General features: G+C 36.2%; 1 pseudogene; it reads right to left on the minus strand.

The window, feature by feature from the left end:
* Positions 1-453: 453 nt before the first annotated feature.
* LOC110203786 (uncharacterized) lies at positions 454-14,564 on the minus strand (annotated as a pseudogene).
* Positions 14,565-15,831: the final 1,267 nt, after the last annotated feature.

A 15,831-nucleotide genomic window follows, 5' to 3' on the forward strand; every position in this document is an offset into this window, starting at 1 on the left:
CAATTGATGGGCATGCCCTCAATTTTCCATTTTTATCACTAAAAAAAAAGGTGCTATAAATATTTTTGCACATGTAGCTCCTCTTCCTTTTTTTTTTAAATGACATTTTTGGGATATAGACATACCAGTGGTATTATCAGATCAAGGGGTATTCAGTGTGTGGCCCTTTGCACTGCATTCCAAGTTGCAGTATGTTTAGATCAGTGCAGAACTCTACCAACAATGCATTGGTGTTCCACTTTTCCCACATTTTCTCCAACATCTATCATTTTCCTTTTCTAATAGCCAATCTGACAGGTGTCAGTGGTACCTGATAGTTGTTTTAATTTGCTTTTCCCTAATCAATACTGATTTAGAGCATTTTTTCATATACCTATAGATAGCTTTATTTCATCATTTGAAAACTGCCTGTTCATATCCTTTCACCATTTATCAATTGGGGAATGACTTGCATTCTTATAGATTTTACAAAGATCTTTGTATATTTGAGTTATGAGACTGAGAAACTGTATATAAATTTTTTTACCCAATTTGCTTTTTCTTTCTGGATCTTGGCTACATTTGTTTTATTTGTACAAAACCTTTTTTAATTTAATGCCACCAAAATTATCCATCCTACTTGTAACTGCTCTCCGTCTCTAGTTTCTTCAGAAATTGTACTCTATTCATGTCTGCTAGGTAATATGTTCCATGTCCTTCAAATTTTCTTATAAAATCTCTCTGCGTACTACATCACATATCCATTTTGACCTTATTTTCTTAATGATGTGAGATACTGGTCTCTGTCCAATTTCTGACATATTTCTTTCCAGTTTTCCTGATGATTTTTACCAAATAAGCTGCTTCAAAAAATCATTAAAGAAATTAACATCCAACAGTACCCACAATGTTTATACAAAGAACTTTGTGCCTGTAAAGTACAGGAAACAAAGTGAGCGCCAATTAATGGAGGAATGGCTGAAGAAATGATACTCTATAAATACCATCGTATACTGAGGAGGGATGAAAAAAATTAGGATTTCCCACAAAAATCGGTGTATTTATAGTTCTTAATGCACAGGGTGGAATTTGGGATGTTTAATGAGGTCTCTTCTCTTAGGAGGTCCAATGAAATTCTGTGTGGCAGCAGGAGGCCTTCTTCTGTTAATTAAATCCCTGACTTATCTCCAGCATGATTTTCCCAAAGTGTATTCAAGCAGACACTCTAGGCGAAGCCCTTTTCACATTTTGCATGAATCAACCTTCATTCCAGTAAGAATTAATTTGTTTACTGATCACTCTCCTCCAGAGGAAAGCAGAGACCCTCTGAGCATGTTTGTAAGGCTTCTCCTCACAATGAAGCCTCTGATAGAAAGAGATGGTCTCTAGCTGAAAGCCTTCCCACACTGAGTCCCAAGGGAAATACTCCTCAGAATGGTTCCTCTGATACTCAAGAAGTTCTGAACTCCATGTGAATGCCTTTCCTTACTCATGACAATCACCAGATTTCTGTCTCATATGAATTCTGAGATAGGAAATGAGAGATGATTGTTGCCTGAAGGCATTACCACCTTGATGATATTCAAAGTTTCTCTCAAGACAAGTGGTAACTAAGGGCTCTGCCATATTCATCACACCACTGAGGTGTATCTCTAGTGTGCATTCTCTGATGTTTACCAAGCTTGGAGCTATATTTGAAAGCCTTTCCACACTGATTACATCTTTAAGTCTTCTCTCCACTGTGGATTTTCAGATGGGTAGCAAGATTCTGCCTAAATTTATAAGTCTTTCCACATTGATTACATCGATAAGGCTTCTCTCCAGTGTGGATTCTCTGATGTGCAGCAAGATGGCATCTTTGAGTGAAAGCCTTTCCACATTGATTACATTCAAAAGGTTTCTCTCCAGTGTGGATTCTCTGATATGCAGTGAGATAGGAGCTATGTGTCAAAGCTTTTCCACATTGAATACATTTATAAGGCTTCTCTCTATTATGGATTCTCTGATGTGCAGCAAAACTGAATCTGTGCCTGAAAGCTTTTCCACATTGATTACATTCAAAAGGTTTCTCTCCATTGTGGAATCTCTGATGGCCAATAAAGAGTGATCTGTAGGAGAAAGCCTTCCCACATTCATCACATTTATAAAACCTCTCCCCAGTATGAATCTTCTGAGATTTATCAACATCTGAGCTCCAACCAAAGGCCTTCTTACCCTGAGAACATGCATATCTTTTCATTCCAAGGTGAAATATAGGTTGGTAAAGAAAGGATGTATAATGGCATGAAGTTCTTTCACCTTCATTATATTCCCCAGGCTCGTTTTGAATGGAAATTTGCTGATGAGTAATGAACTTAGAGTTCTGACTCAAGGCCTTCCCACCTTTATTACTTGCAGAAAGCATTTCTCCACTATCACTTTTCTTTAATTTTATTTTTTTTTAATTTTTTTTTCCACATGCTTTTCAGTTGAAAATTTTTTCTCCCTTTTTCTCCCCCCCTCACCCTCCCCAAGACAGCGCACAATCTGACATAGGCTTTACATTTACATATCCATTAAACATATTTTCACATTAGTGAAGTTGTAAGTAAAAATTAAAACCAATAGGAGGAACCATCAGAAAAATGAAACATAAGTCAACTTAAGATAAAAATAAGTGAGAATGATTCGACTTCCATAGTTCTTTCTTTGGATGTGGACAGCATTTTCCATCCCGAGGCCTCTGGAGATGTCTTAGATCCTTGTAATGCTGAGAAGGGTTCAGTTTAACATTCTTAGTCGTTGCATAACGTGGCTGCTATTGTATACAAAGTCCACTGGGTTCTGCTCACTTCACTCAGCATCAGACCATATAAGTCTTCCCAGGTTTTTCTGAAGTCAGACTGTTCATCATTTCTTATAGAACAATAGAATTCCATTACATTCATATACCACAACTTGCTCAGCCATTCCCCAATGGATGGGCATCCTCTCAATTTCCAATTCTTTGCCACCACAAAAAGAGCTGCTATGGATATTTTTGTACATGTGGGTCCTTTTCCCATTTGTTTGATCTCTTTGGGATATAGCCCTAGAAGCACTATCACTTTTCTTATGTGAGATCTGAATGAGATCTGAAATCCAACTCAAGGCCATTTCCCATTGATTATATGAAGACATTGGCATTTCATGAGGCTTCCCCTGGAACTGAAAAATCTCTACCCCTTCAGTAAAGCACTTGCTATATGCACCATCCTGAACACACTCATTCCCTGAGGTCATTTTATTACAGTGCTTTAGGATTGTAGACTGTCCAAATCTCTTTGCAATTTCATTAAATTCATAGTCACTCTTTGGATTTTTATCTACCTTTATATTAGAGTCATGGATTTCCCCCAGCTTAAAGCCCCAAAGATGATCACTCATGAATCTTTTCAGGTCACGTTCTTCCACAAAAATGCCCAGCTTTCTAGGCATCTCACTTACTTTGAACTTGGTCTCTATATCTTAAGAAAACAGAGAATCAAACATGTGTAGACATGTAAACTTTACAACAGCAATGGTTGCTGAAGATGTCTGCAGCTCCTGACCTCCTCATCACCAAAATTAATGCAATAAAACTTCATGGATGTACCCCCTTTTTTATATTTTTTTACTTAATATTTTTTTCCAGTTACATGTAAAGATAGTTTTCAACATTTGTTTTAGTAATATTTTGAGTTCCAAATTTTTCTCCTTCATTCCTCCTTCCCCAAAATAGTATGCAATCAGATATAGGTTATACACATACCTTTATGCTAAACATAATTCCACATTAGTGATGATGTGAAAGAAGAATCAGAAAATACAAAAAAAGAGAGGAAAATAGTATAATTCCATTTGCATTGAGACTCCATAGGTCTTTCTCCCCATATGGTTAGCATTGTCCATCATGAGTCTTTTGGAATTGTCTCTTATAGCTGATCATTGCACAATGTTGTTGTCACTGTGTACAATGTTCTCCTAGTTCTGCTCACTTCAGTTAGCACCGGTTCGCCTAAGTCTTTCTAGGTTTTTCTGAAATCTGCCTACTCATCACTTCTTATAGCACTAGATTATTCCATTACGTTCATATACTACAATTTCTTCAACCATTCAACCATTGATGGGTGTCCTATCAATTTCTCATTCTGTGCCACTACAAAGAGAGCTGCTATAAATATTGTTGTACATGCAAGTCCTTTTCCCTTCTTTTATATCTTTGAGATAAAGACATAGTAGTAGTGTTGCTGGATCAAAGGGTGTTATTCATAGTGTATATAACCTTTTGGTAATAAAACCAAATTTCTCTCCAGTATTGTTGCATCAGTTCACAATGCTACCAATAATGTATTACTGTTCTAATTTCCCCATATTTACCATTTTCCCTTTTTTTTTGTCATAATAGCCAGTCTGATAGGTGTCGGGTGGTACCTGAGAGTTCTTTTAATTTACATTTCCCTAATCAATACTAACTTATTTTTTTTATATGCCTATGGATAGCTTTACTTTCATCATCTGAAAATTGCCCATTCATATCCTTTTACCATTTAATAATTGGAAAATGACTTGTATTTTTATAGATTTACAAAGAACTTTGTATATTTCAGATATGAGACCTTCATCTGAGAAATTATCTATAATTTTTTTTTGCCAAATTTCCTGCTTTTCTTCTGGATCTTGGCTACATTTGTTTTGTTTGTACAAGACCTTTTAAATTTAATTTAATCAAAATTATCCATTTCACATGCCACTCTGCTCTCTAAGTCTAGTTTATTCCTATACTGTTTCCTATCCAGAAGTCTGAGAAGTACTATGTTCCATGTCCTTTCAAATTTTTTTTCATAAAATTTCCATAAATATATCATGTATCCATTTTGATGTTATTTTGTTAAATGGGGCAAGATATTGGTTTATGCCCAATTTCTGCCACACTTATCTCCAGTTTTCCCAAAAATTCTGACAAAGAATGAATTTTGATTCCCAAAACTTGAGCCTTTATACTTCTGTAATCCAAGGTTACTATATATTTGCTACTTTACATTGTATGTCTACTCTGTTCCATTGACTTACCATTCTATTTCTTAGCTATTAATAGATATCTTTGGTAATTATTGACTTATAATAAGAGTTTAAGATCTGGTACTGCTAAACCTTCATCCTTTATATTTTTTTTCCATTTGTTACTTTGCTATTTTTAACTTTTTTTATACCAAATTAAATTTGTTTTTATATTTTTCCAACTCAGTAAAATAATTTTTTGGTAATTTAAATGGGACGCCATTGAACCTATATATTTATATATTAACTTAGGCAAAATTGTTATTTTTATTATATTGGCTTTGCCTACCCATGAACAATTAGTATTTCTCTATTTAAATTTGATTTTATTACTGTAAATTTTTTTAAATTTTGTGTTCATGTACTTCCTGGGTTTGTTTTGGCAGTTGTACTCCCAGGAGTTTCATCCTGTCTAGATTTAGTTTTAATTAGGCATCTCTTACTACCTCTTCTTCCAGGGCAGTGTTGCTAATCTATAGGAATGCTATTAATTTATGTGGATTTAATTTATATAATAATGATATCTTTAAAATTATTAACTACTACTTCTGCTTCTGGGAGCCAAGATGGCAGAATAGAAAGGTAGTTGCTCTCACTGTCCCGTATCAGCCTCTGAAAACCCAGAAAATATCACCCAAGAAAAAAAACCCTGGAACAACTGAACTAGAAGATGGGGAGCAGCAGTGCAGCAGTCCAGCAAAGAGGTCTCCCAGTGCCTCAGCAAAAATAAGGGAAGCAGCACTACAAAGGGCCCCAGGTGGATAAGCACCCTGCAGCATTCATCTGAAAGGAGCTAAAGAAAGCAACCTAGACTCTTCCTAAAGCCCCAGCCTTGCTGATTCCAACCCAACACCAGGTAAACTGTCAGAACCCTACAGCCTCAAACTGTCAACCAGAAGAGATCCCAAAGCCCAGGTGGTAGAGCAGGCAAACACCAACACCTGGACCTCTGACTGCCTCAATGAGGGTGGGGGAACCGGTGGAAACCAGCTCAGAAAACCACCAGGTGCCTTGGTAGTCTACTGCAAAGGAATCCCCAGTACATTAGCAGAAAGGAAAGGAGGCAGCACTGCAAGGGGCCCGAGGCAGATAAACACCCTGCAACACCCATCTAAAAGGAGCTGAAGAAAGCTAAAGGAAAGGAAAAGCAGGCAACCTAGAATTGCCTGAAAGTTCCAGCCTTGCTGATTCCAGCCCAACACAGGTAAGCTGCCAGAACCCTACAGCCTCCAATTGCCAACATAAGAGGCCCCAGCACATAAAGCCAGTGACCAAGACCTAGGCTCCCAACACAAGAAGCTTGTGTTCAGTGCCCTCTGTTCCCCAGCAGGAGAGCTCAATCTCTTTAAAGGCCAGGGAATAAAGAAACACCACGAGTAAAAAGAAACATACCATTGATTCATATTATGAGAAGAGCGAAGATCAAGACAGAAATTCTGAAGAGGACAACATTGTCAACAAACCCACATCTGCAACATCAAAAGGGAATATGAACTGGTCTGAAGCCCAAAAAGCCTTCTTAGAAGAGCTCAAGAAGGATTTTAAAGTCAAATGAGAGAGGTAGAAGAGTCCTTAAAAATACAATTGGCCAATTGGAAAAAATACACTGAAGAAAACAAGTCCCTAAAAAACACAATTGGTACCAACTGAAGAAGGAAGTGCAAGAACTAATAGAAGAAAACAATCTGTTAAAAACTAGAATTGAACAAATAGAAACTAATGACTCTATGAGAGAGCAAGAATCAGTCAAACAGAAACAAAAAAATGAAAAAATAGATGAAAATGTAAAATACCTCATCAGTAAAACAACTGACCCGGAAAATCAATTCAGGAGAGACAATTTAAAAATTATTGGACTACCTGAAAATCATGATGAAAAAAAGAGCCTGGACAGTATCTTTCAGGAAGTCATGAAGGAAAACTGCCCTGAAGTCCTAGAACCAGAAGGTAAAATAACCATAGAAAGAATACACCACTCACCACCTGAAAGAGATCCCAAATTGAAAACACCAAGGAATATAATAGCAAAATTCCAAAATTGCCAGATGAAAGAGAAGGTCCCACAAGCAGCCTGAAAGAAACAATTTAAATATCATGGAACCACAGTCAGGATTACACAGGACCTTGCAGATTCTACATTAAAAGACCGCAGGGTGTGGAACATGATATTCCATAAGGCAAAGGAGCTTGGATTGAAGCCAAAGATCAACTACCTAGCAAAAATGAGCATGACTTTTCAAAGGAGGAGATGGAATAGGGGACTTTCAAACCTTCCTGATAGAGGAGAGCTCAACAGAAAATTTGATCTTCAGGTACAAGATTCAAGAAAAACATAAAAAGGTAAATGGGACAGAAAGGTACAATATGCTGTTAATAAGGGTGGATTGTTTATATCCCTTACAAGGGAAGATGACACTTGCAACTCTTGAGAACTGTACTGTTAATTACACCATGTTAAAGGAGTATACATAAAAGAGGGTGGATATTAGTTGACTTCGATGTAATGATAAAAAAAAATCTAATCAAGTGTGTTAAATGGAGTCTTCCTTAAAATAATAAATAGCATCTATCCAAAACCTTCAGCAAGCATTATATGTAATGGGGACAGGCTAGAAGCATTTCCACTAAGATTAGGGGTGAAACAAGGATGTCCATTATCACCACTGTTATTCAATATTGTACTGGAAATGTTCGCTTTAGCAATAAGAGAAGAAAAAGAAATTGAAAGTATTAGAATAAGCAAAGAAGAAACAAAGCTACCACTCTTTGCAGATGATATCATGATATACTTAGAAAATCCTAGAGAATCAAGTATAAAACTACTTGAAATAATAAACAAGTTTAGCAAAGTTGCAGGCTATAAAATAAACCCACATAAATCATCAGCATTTCTATATATTAGCAACAAAGCCCAACAGCAAGAGATAGAGAAATTCCATTTAAACTTACTGTAGGCATTATAAAATATTTGGGAGTCTACCTGCTGAAACAAACACAGGAACTCTATGAACACAATTACAAAACACTTTCTACAGAAATAAAATCAAATCTAAATAATTGGAAAAGCATCAGTTGCTCATGGGTAGGCCGAGCTAATAGAATAAAAATGACAATCCTACCTAAACAAATTTACTTATTCAGTGCCATACCAATCAAACTATCCAAAAATTATTGCATAGAGTTAGAAAAAAGAATAACAGGATTCATTTGGAAGAATAAAATGTCCAGAATATTAAAGGAATTAATGAAAAGAAATGCAGGGGAAGGTGGCCTGGCAATTCCAGATTTTAAATTGTATTATAAATGAGCAATCATCAAAACTGCTCGAGTGAATACAGTGGTGGATCAGTGGAATGGGTTAAATATGCAAGAAACAGTCGTCAATGACTATAGTAATCTATTATTTGATAAACCCAAAGACCCCAGCTTCTGGGATAAGAACCCACTCTTTGAAAAAAAAACTGCTGGGAAAACTGGGAAAGAGTATGGCAGAAACTAGGCATAGACCCAAATCTCACACCATATACCAAAATAAAGTCAAAATGGATTCGTAACTTAGATCTCACACCATACACCAAAATAAAGTCAAAATGGATTCGTGACTTAGATATAAAGGCTGACACTATAAGTAAACTGGAAGAACAAGGAATAGTTTACCTATCAGATCTATGGAGAACAGAAGAATTCATGACCAAACAGGAGATAGAGAACATTATGAGAAGCAAAATGGATAATTTTGATTACATTAAATTGAAAAGTTTTTGCACAAACAAAGCCAATGCAACTAAGATTAGAAGGAAGGTAGCAAATTGGGAAAGAATTTTTACAACCAGTCTCTCTGATAAAGGCCTCATTTCTCAAATATAGAGAGAATTAAGACAAATTTATAATACAAGACATTCCCCAATTGATAAATGACCAAAGGATATGAACACACTTCTCAGATGAAGAAATTAAAGCCATTTATAGTCATATGAAAAAATGCTCTAGATCATTGATTAGGGAAATGCAAATCAAAAGAACTCTGAGGTACCACATCACAGTTATCAGATTGGCCAACATGACGAAACAGGGAAATGATAAATGCTGGAGAAGATGTGGGAAAATTGGAACACTAATGCATTCTTGGTGGAGCTGTGAAATGGTCCAACCATTTTGGAGAACAATCTGGAACTATGCCTAAAGGGCTATAAAAATGGGCATACCCTTTGATCCAGCAATAGCTCTTCTAGGGTTATATCTGAAAGAGATCATACAAACGAGAAAAGGACCCACATGTACAAAAATATTCATAGCAGCCCTTTTTGTGGTGGCAAAGAATTGGAAGTTGAGAGGATGCCCATCAATCGAGGAATGGCTGAGCAAGTTGTGGTATATGAATGTAATGGAATACTATTGTGCTATAAGAAATGATGAACATGCTGACTTCAGAAAAACCTGGAAGGACATATATGGTATGATGCTGTGTGAAGTGAGCAGAACCAAGAGGACTTTGTATACAATAACAGCCACGTTTTGCAATGACTAAGATTGTTACACTGAACACTTCTCAGCATTACAAGGATCTAAGTTGAATTGCTATCACTTATTTTTACCTTCTGTTGAGTTTTGTTTCATCTTTCTGATGGTTCCTCCTTTTGGTTTTAATTTTTACTTACAACTTCACTAATGTGAAAATATGTTTAATGGGTATGTAAATGTAAAGCCTATATCACATTGTGTGCTGTCTTGGGGAGGGTGGGGGGGAGGAAGGGGGAGAAAAATTTTAAACTCAAAAGTATATGGAAGTGATTGTTGATAAATCAAAATTAATTAACAAAATTTAAAAAAAAGAAAATATGTTTAATAGGAATGTAACTGTAATGCCTATATCAGATTGTGTGCCATCTTGGGGAAGGCGGTGGGGAGGAAGGGGGAGAAAAATTTTAAACTCAAAAGCATATGGAAGTGATTGTTGATAAATCAAAATTAATTAACAAAATTTAAAAAAAAGAAAATATGTTTAATAGGAATGTAACTGTAATGCCTATATCAGATTGTGTGCCATCTTGGGGAAGGCGGTGGGGAGGAAGGGGGAGAAAAATTTTAAACTCAAAAGCATATGGAAGTGATTGTTGATAAATCAAAATAAATTAATAAAATTTAAAAAAATAAATAAAATTATTAACTGCTTCAACGAACATTTTAGTTTAGTCTTTGGGATTTTACAAGGATAGCATCATATATCACCAGCAAAAAAAGTTAAGTTTTATTATTTCATTCTCTATTGTGATTGCTTCTCTTATTGCTATTGCTAGGATTTCTGACACAATACTGAATAATATTGGTGACAGTGGGCATTCTTGTTGAACATTGGATCTTGATGGGAAGACTTCTACCTTATCCACATTACAAATCATGCTTGTTGATGGTTTTAGGCAAATTTAAAAAATCAATTTAAGGAAAAATCCATTTATACTTTTACTTTAAAGTTTTTTTTTTTACAGAAATGAGTGTTGTATTTTATCATAAGTTGTTTTCTTTACCTCTATGTAATCATATGATTTCTGTTACTTCTCTTATTGGTATACATTGCATACATATCCATTAATGAAATTGGTCTACAATTTTCTTTCTCTTTTCACTCTTCCAGGATTAACTATCAACACCATATTTGTTTTAGAAAAGGAGTTTGGTAGTATCCCTTCTTTGACTATTATTCTAAATAACTTCTTTATTTAATACTTGAATTAGTTCCTTAAGAAACTCATTCATCAGGGGAAGCTAAGTGGCACAGTGCATAGAGTATGGGCCTTGGATTCAGAAGAACCTCAGTTCAAATTTGGTTTCAGACACATAATACTTACTAGTTGTAGGACCTGGGCAAGTCACTTATCCCTGCTCCCCCACCCCACAAAAAAAAGAAATTCATTCATGGCCACTTCAATTTCCTTTTCTAAACAAGGATGATTTAGATGTTCTGTTTCCTCTTCTGTTCAGTCTATGAGAATATGGCTCCAGTACAACCAGTCTTCCACTCCCACCTCCTTCCTTTGTCTCAGTTCTTTCAGTAATTGTTTGTATGTAGCAATTGCTCCATTTTACCTCTTCCTGCCCAATTTTATTTTTTAGAATCAACCCATCATACCCAGCTAGCCCATGCTTTACTTTCACACTACCCAAGTAATGATGACATTTGTAAGAGTACAGATAACATTTTCACATATAGAAAGTAAGACTTTGACCTACTTGAGTCTTATAATTGGACCTTGATATTTACTTCATGTTTCTCCTGGATCTTCTGTGTCCAATTTCCCATTCAGTTCTGGCCTTTTGTTTTTTTCTGGTCTTTTTTTGTGGTTTACATTCAAACTTGCTGAGCAAGTTATTTTTAGGCACAACCCAGCTCCCTTGCTCTCTAAGATACAATGTCATATGCCCTGTGGTCTTTAAATGTAGATGCTGCTTCATCTTGTTATCATGATTGAAGCTCCACAGTGTTTAAATTGCTTTTTTTCTTCTTGGTTCTAGTATTTTCTCCTGAATGTAGGAGATTTGAAACTTGGCTATGATAATCCTGTAAGTTTGTATCTAGGGATCTCTTTTAGTGGGTATGTGGTGGATTTTTTCCTATTTCTATTTTTAGAACTTTAGGGCAACTTCCCCTAATAATTTCTGGAAATATGGTATCTAGAGTCTTTTAATGATCATAGTTTTCAGGTAGTCCTACAATTTCTATATAATTATAATATATTATACAGTTCTTACAGCATTTGTTCTTCTACTGAGATGTTTCACATTCTCTATTTTTTCATTCTGTTGGTTTTGTTTTAGTATTTCTCAGCATCTTTTAACATCATGAACTTCTTCTTGCCCAATTATTTTCCTGTCCATAGACCTGATAGGTAAACTATTCCTTACTCTCCTAGTTTACTTATAGCATCAGTCTTTATATCTAAACCATGTGCCCATTTTGACTTTATCTTGGTATATGGTGTAAGATTTTGTTAGCAGTGAGTTCTTATCCCAGAAGTTGGAGTCTTCAGATTTATCAAATAGCAGATTACTATAGTCATTGACTGTTGTGCCTTGCATGCCTTCCAGTGATGTACTACTTTATTTCTAAGCCAGTACACCAAGTAGTTTTGATGATTGCTGCTTTATAATATAATGAAAATCTGATACAGCTAGTCCACCTTTCTTTGCATTTCTTTTCATTATTTACCTTGATATTCTGGAAATTTTGTTCCTCCAGATGAATTTTGTTAGTTTTTTCTAGCTCTATAAAATAATTTTTTAGTAGTTTGATTGGTATGGCACTGAAGAAGTAACTTAATTTAGATAGAATTCTCATTTTTATTATGAGCTCAGCCTACCCATGAGTAACTGATATTTTTCTAATTATTTAGATCTATTTGGGTGAAAAGTGTTTTGTAATTGTGTTTATATAGTTCCCAAGTGTGTTTTGGCAGGTAGACTACAAAATTTTATAATGTTTACGGTCATTTAAAATGAAATTTCCTATCTCTTGCTGTTGGACTTTATTAGTTATATGTAGAAATGCCAATGATTTATGTGCTTAATTTTGTATCAGGCAACTTTGCTAAATTTATTCATTATTTCAAGTAAAGTTTTACTTGGTTCTCTAGGATTCTCTAAGTATACCATGATATCATCTGCAAAGAGTGATAGCTTTGTTTCTTCTTTGCCTATTCCAATTCCTTCCATTTCTTTTTCATCTCTTATTGCTGAAGCTAACATTTCTAGTGCAATAATGAATAACAATGGTGAGAATGGACATCCTTGTTTCACCCCTGATTTTATTGGAAATGCTTCTAGCTTATCCCCACTACATATAATGCTTGCTGATGGTTTTATGCTATTTATTATTTTAAGGAAGACTCCATTTATACCTATGCTTTCTAGTGTTTTTACTAGGAATGGGTGTTGTAGTTTGTCAAATGCTTTTATTTCGTCTATTGAGTTTAAGATTAACTCAATAATGATTTCTGTTAGTTTTGTTGTTGATATAGTCAATTATGCTGATAGTTTTTCCAATATTGAACCAGCCTTGCATTCCTGGAATAAACCCTGCCTGGTCATGATGTATTATCCTTGAGATTAGTTGCTGTAATCTCTTTGATGATGTTTAATTTAAAAATTTTGCATCTATATTCATTAGGGAAATTGGTCTACAATTTTCTTTCTGTTTTGCCTCTTCCTGGTTAAGGTATCAGCACCATATTTTTGTCATAAAAAGAATGTGGGAGGAGTCCTTCTTCACCTATTTTCCCAAATGATTTATATAGTATTGGAATTGTTTCTTCTTTAAATGTTTGATAAAATTCACTTGTAAATCCATCTGGCCCTGGAAATTTTTTCTTAGGGAGTTCATATACCTTTTTTCTCTATGTTACATGGCACCTAATAAAAACTGACCATCTACTAGGGCATAAAAACCACAATCCAATGCAGAAAGGCAGACGTCAGAAAAACCTAGAAAGACTTATATGAACTGATGCTGAGTGAAATGAGCAGAACCAGAAACACAAAGCTGTAAGACAACTCCAAAAGACTCATAATGGAAAATGCTATCTACATCCCAAAAAAGAACCATGGAGTCTGAATGGAAATGAAAGCATAGTATTTGCTCTCCTTTTCTTTCATTGTTTTGTTTTATTTCTTCTCTCTCATGGTTCCTCCTATTAGTTCTAATTCTTCTGTACATCATGAGTATTGTGAAAATATGCTTAATATGAATGTATAAGTAGTGCCTGTATCAGAGTACATGCCATTTTGGGGAGGGGGGGAGGAGACAAGGGGAGAGAAAATTTAAAACTCAAAATCTTGAGAAAACGAATGTTGCAAACTAAAAATAAATATTTTTTAAAAAGAAGTAATTTTCTTCCTTAACTGTTTTTTCATCTCATTTTATAATTCAATGCCTTTCTTTTCATAATTTTCATGATTTTCTAGGGTTCCTCTTATTTATTTTCCTAATTTTTCCTCAATCTCACTTATTTGATTTTTGAAGTGCTTTTTAAGTTCTTCCAAGAACTCTTTCAGCCTCTGACCATTTGACATATTCTTTAAAAGAAAAGACCTTTTAAAACTTCACTTTCTTCCTCGAGTATGAACTCAGACTGTCTCTACACCTATAGTAGCTATCTATGGCCAGGTTCTTCCTTCTTTGCTGACTCATCTTTATTTTATTTTAAGCCACATGTTGTTGTTGTCAATTCTATCCGTGAGGTGTGGGGGATGATGCGCTATGCCTGGTGTCCTTGTTAAAGTTATTTTCAGAGCTCTGTGTGGGAGCCCAACCTTGGGCGCTCCTCTGTACCTTGACTCAAGGACACAGCTCCTGGCCATATTGTTCAACTGAATGCCCCCACTCCCTGTAGTTTGCAACCACAAACCCTGGCTGACTCCTCAGCCCAGAAAGTAAAATCAGGGACTCTGCTTTCCTTCAAGGGCCCACAGTGATCAGGGTCCTCATCCCCTGGACTACAGCAATACCAGATAAGAGCTCTCACCTTTTTGGCCATGTCCACAGCCTGGGACCATGTATGGTCAGCACAACTGGGCCTGGTGTGCAGCCACAGCAAAGGGTCCCTCAGTCTCCTTCTTCAGCTATCTGACCCCCACAAACTGTCACTGTCCCTGAGGGGAAAGCTCCTGAAGCAGACACCACAAGCCAACCCAAGTACCCTAGGACTTGTTGTTTCTTGATTCAGCAGAATCTGCCTGGAGACCTCTGCACTTCAAATGGGCCAAACCTCCACCTAGGGAGGTCAGATCCTTCCCAAGGTCCTGTCAAGTTGTCTCAGGGGGACAATTTCTGGACTTTTAATCACTCCTGCTGCTCAAAATTCATTTTGAGGAGTTTTTTTTATTGTTTTGGGGAGATTCTTGGAGACCCAAGTATTTCCTGTCCCATTCTGCCATTTTACCAGAATACCTTCCATTCCTTTTAAAATGATGTTTTCAGTGACTTTGTCAGACACCTAGACCAAGGAAGAACATGGTACCAAGGTCACCTATGTGAGTGATGGTAAATCATTTAACTTGAGAAGGGTACAAGCCAAGACCAAAGTGGATGGAAAGTAGATGCATGCAATGCAGCTTCTGAGCCTGAGATCCACCGGACTATAGATCCATTCCTGCTGCTTGTGCTAATTTTGTCCTGACAATTAACAGCAAGAAAAGAGAGGAAATGGTCCTTACCCAGGAACAGCAGGTTCCTGACATTCTCCAGCATGACTTCCTTGCACAGCTCTTTCTGAGAATGGTCTAGGAGTCCCCACTTCTCCTCAGTGAAGTCCACAGCCACATTCTTGAATGTCACCAACTCCTAAACCATGAAAACTCACATCATTTAGAGCTGAGACTCCAGAATTCTAGTCCAACCATCATCACCTAAGAGGAGGAAACTGACACAGGGAGACGTATTTCCCTAAATACACCTTTATGAGTGTCAGAGCCAACACTTGAAAGGAGTCCTTAAGAGCCCTACGGAACATTGAGAAAAGCACTTTACATTTGAAGTGAGAATCATGTTGGAATAATAAAAGCTTGAGAAATGTCTTACTATGGTTTTTTTTAAAGGCAATTGGGGTTAAGTGACTTGTCCATGGTCACACAGCTAGTACATGTCAAGCATTTAGTCTGAGACCAGATTTGAACTCAGGTCCTCCTGACTTCAGGGCCGTGCTGTAACCACTAAGGCACCTAGTTTCACCCTGTTGTTTTTTGTGTTTTTGGTTTTTTTTAAAGAAACGTCTTACTATGAAATGCTTCTCCCTATGTAATCAG

Source organism: Phascolarctos cinereus, unplaced genomic scaffold (assembly GCF_003287225.1).
Source record: "Phascolarctos cinereus isolate Bilbo 61053 unplaced genomic scaffold, phaCin_HiC Scaffold_726;HRSCAF=1367, whole genome shotgun sequence".
In the NCBI taxonomy this organism is placed as follows: Eukaryota; Metazoa; Chordata; class Mammalia; order Diprotodontia; family Phascolarctidae; genus Phascolarctos; species Phascolarctos cinereus.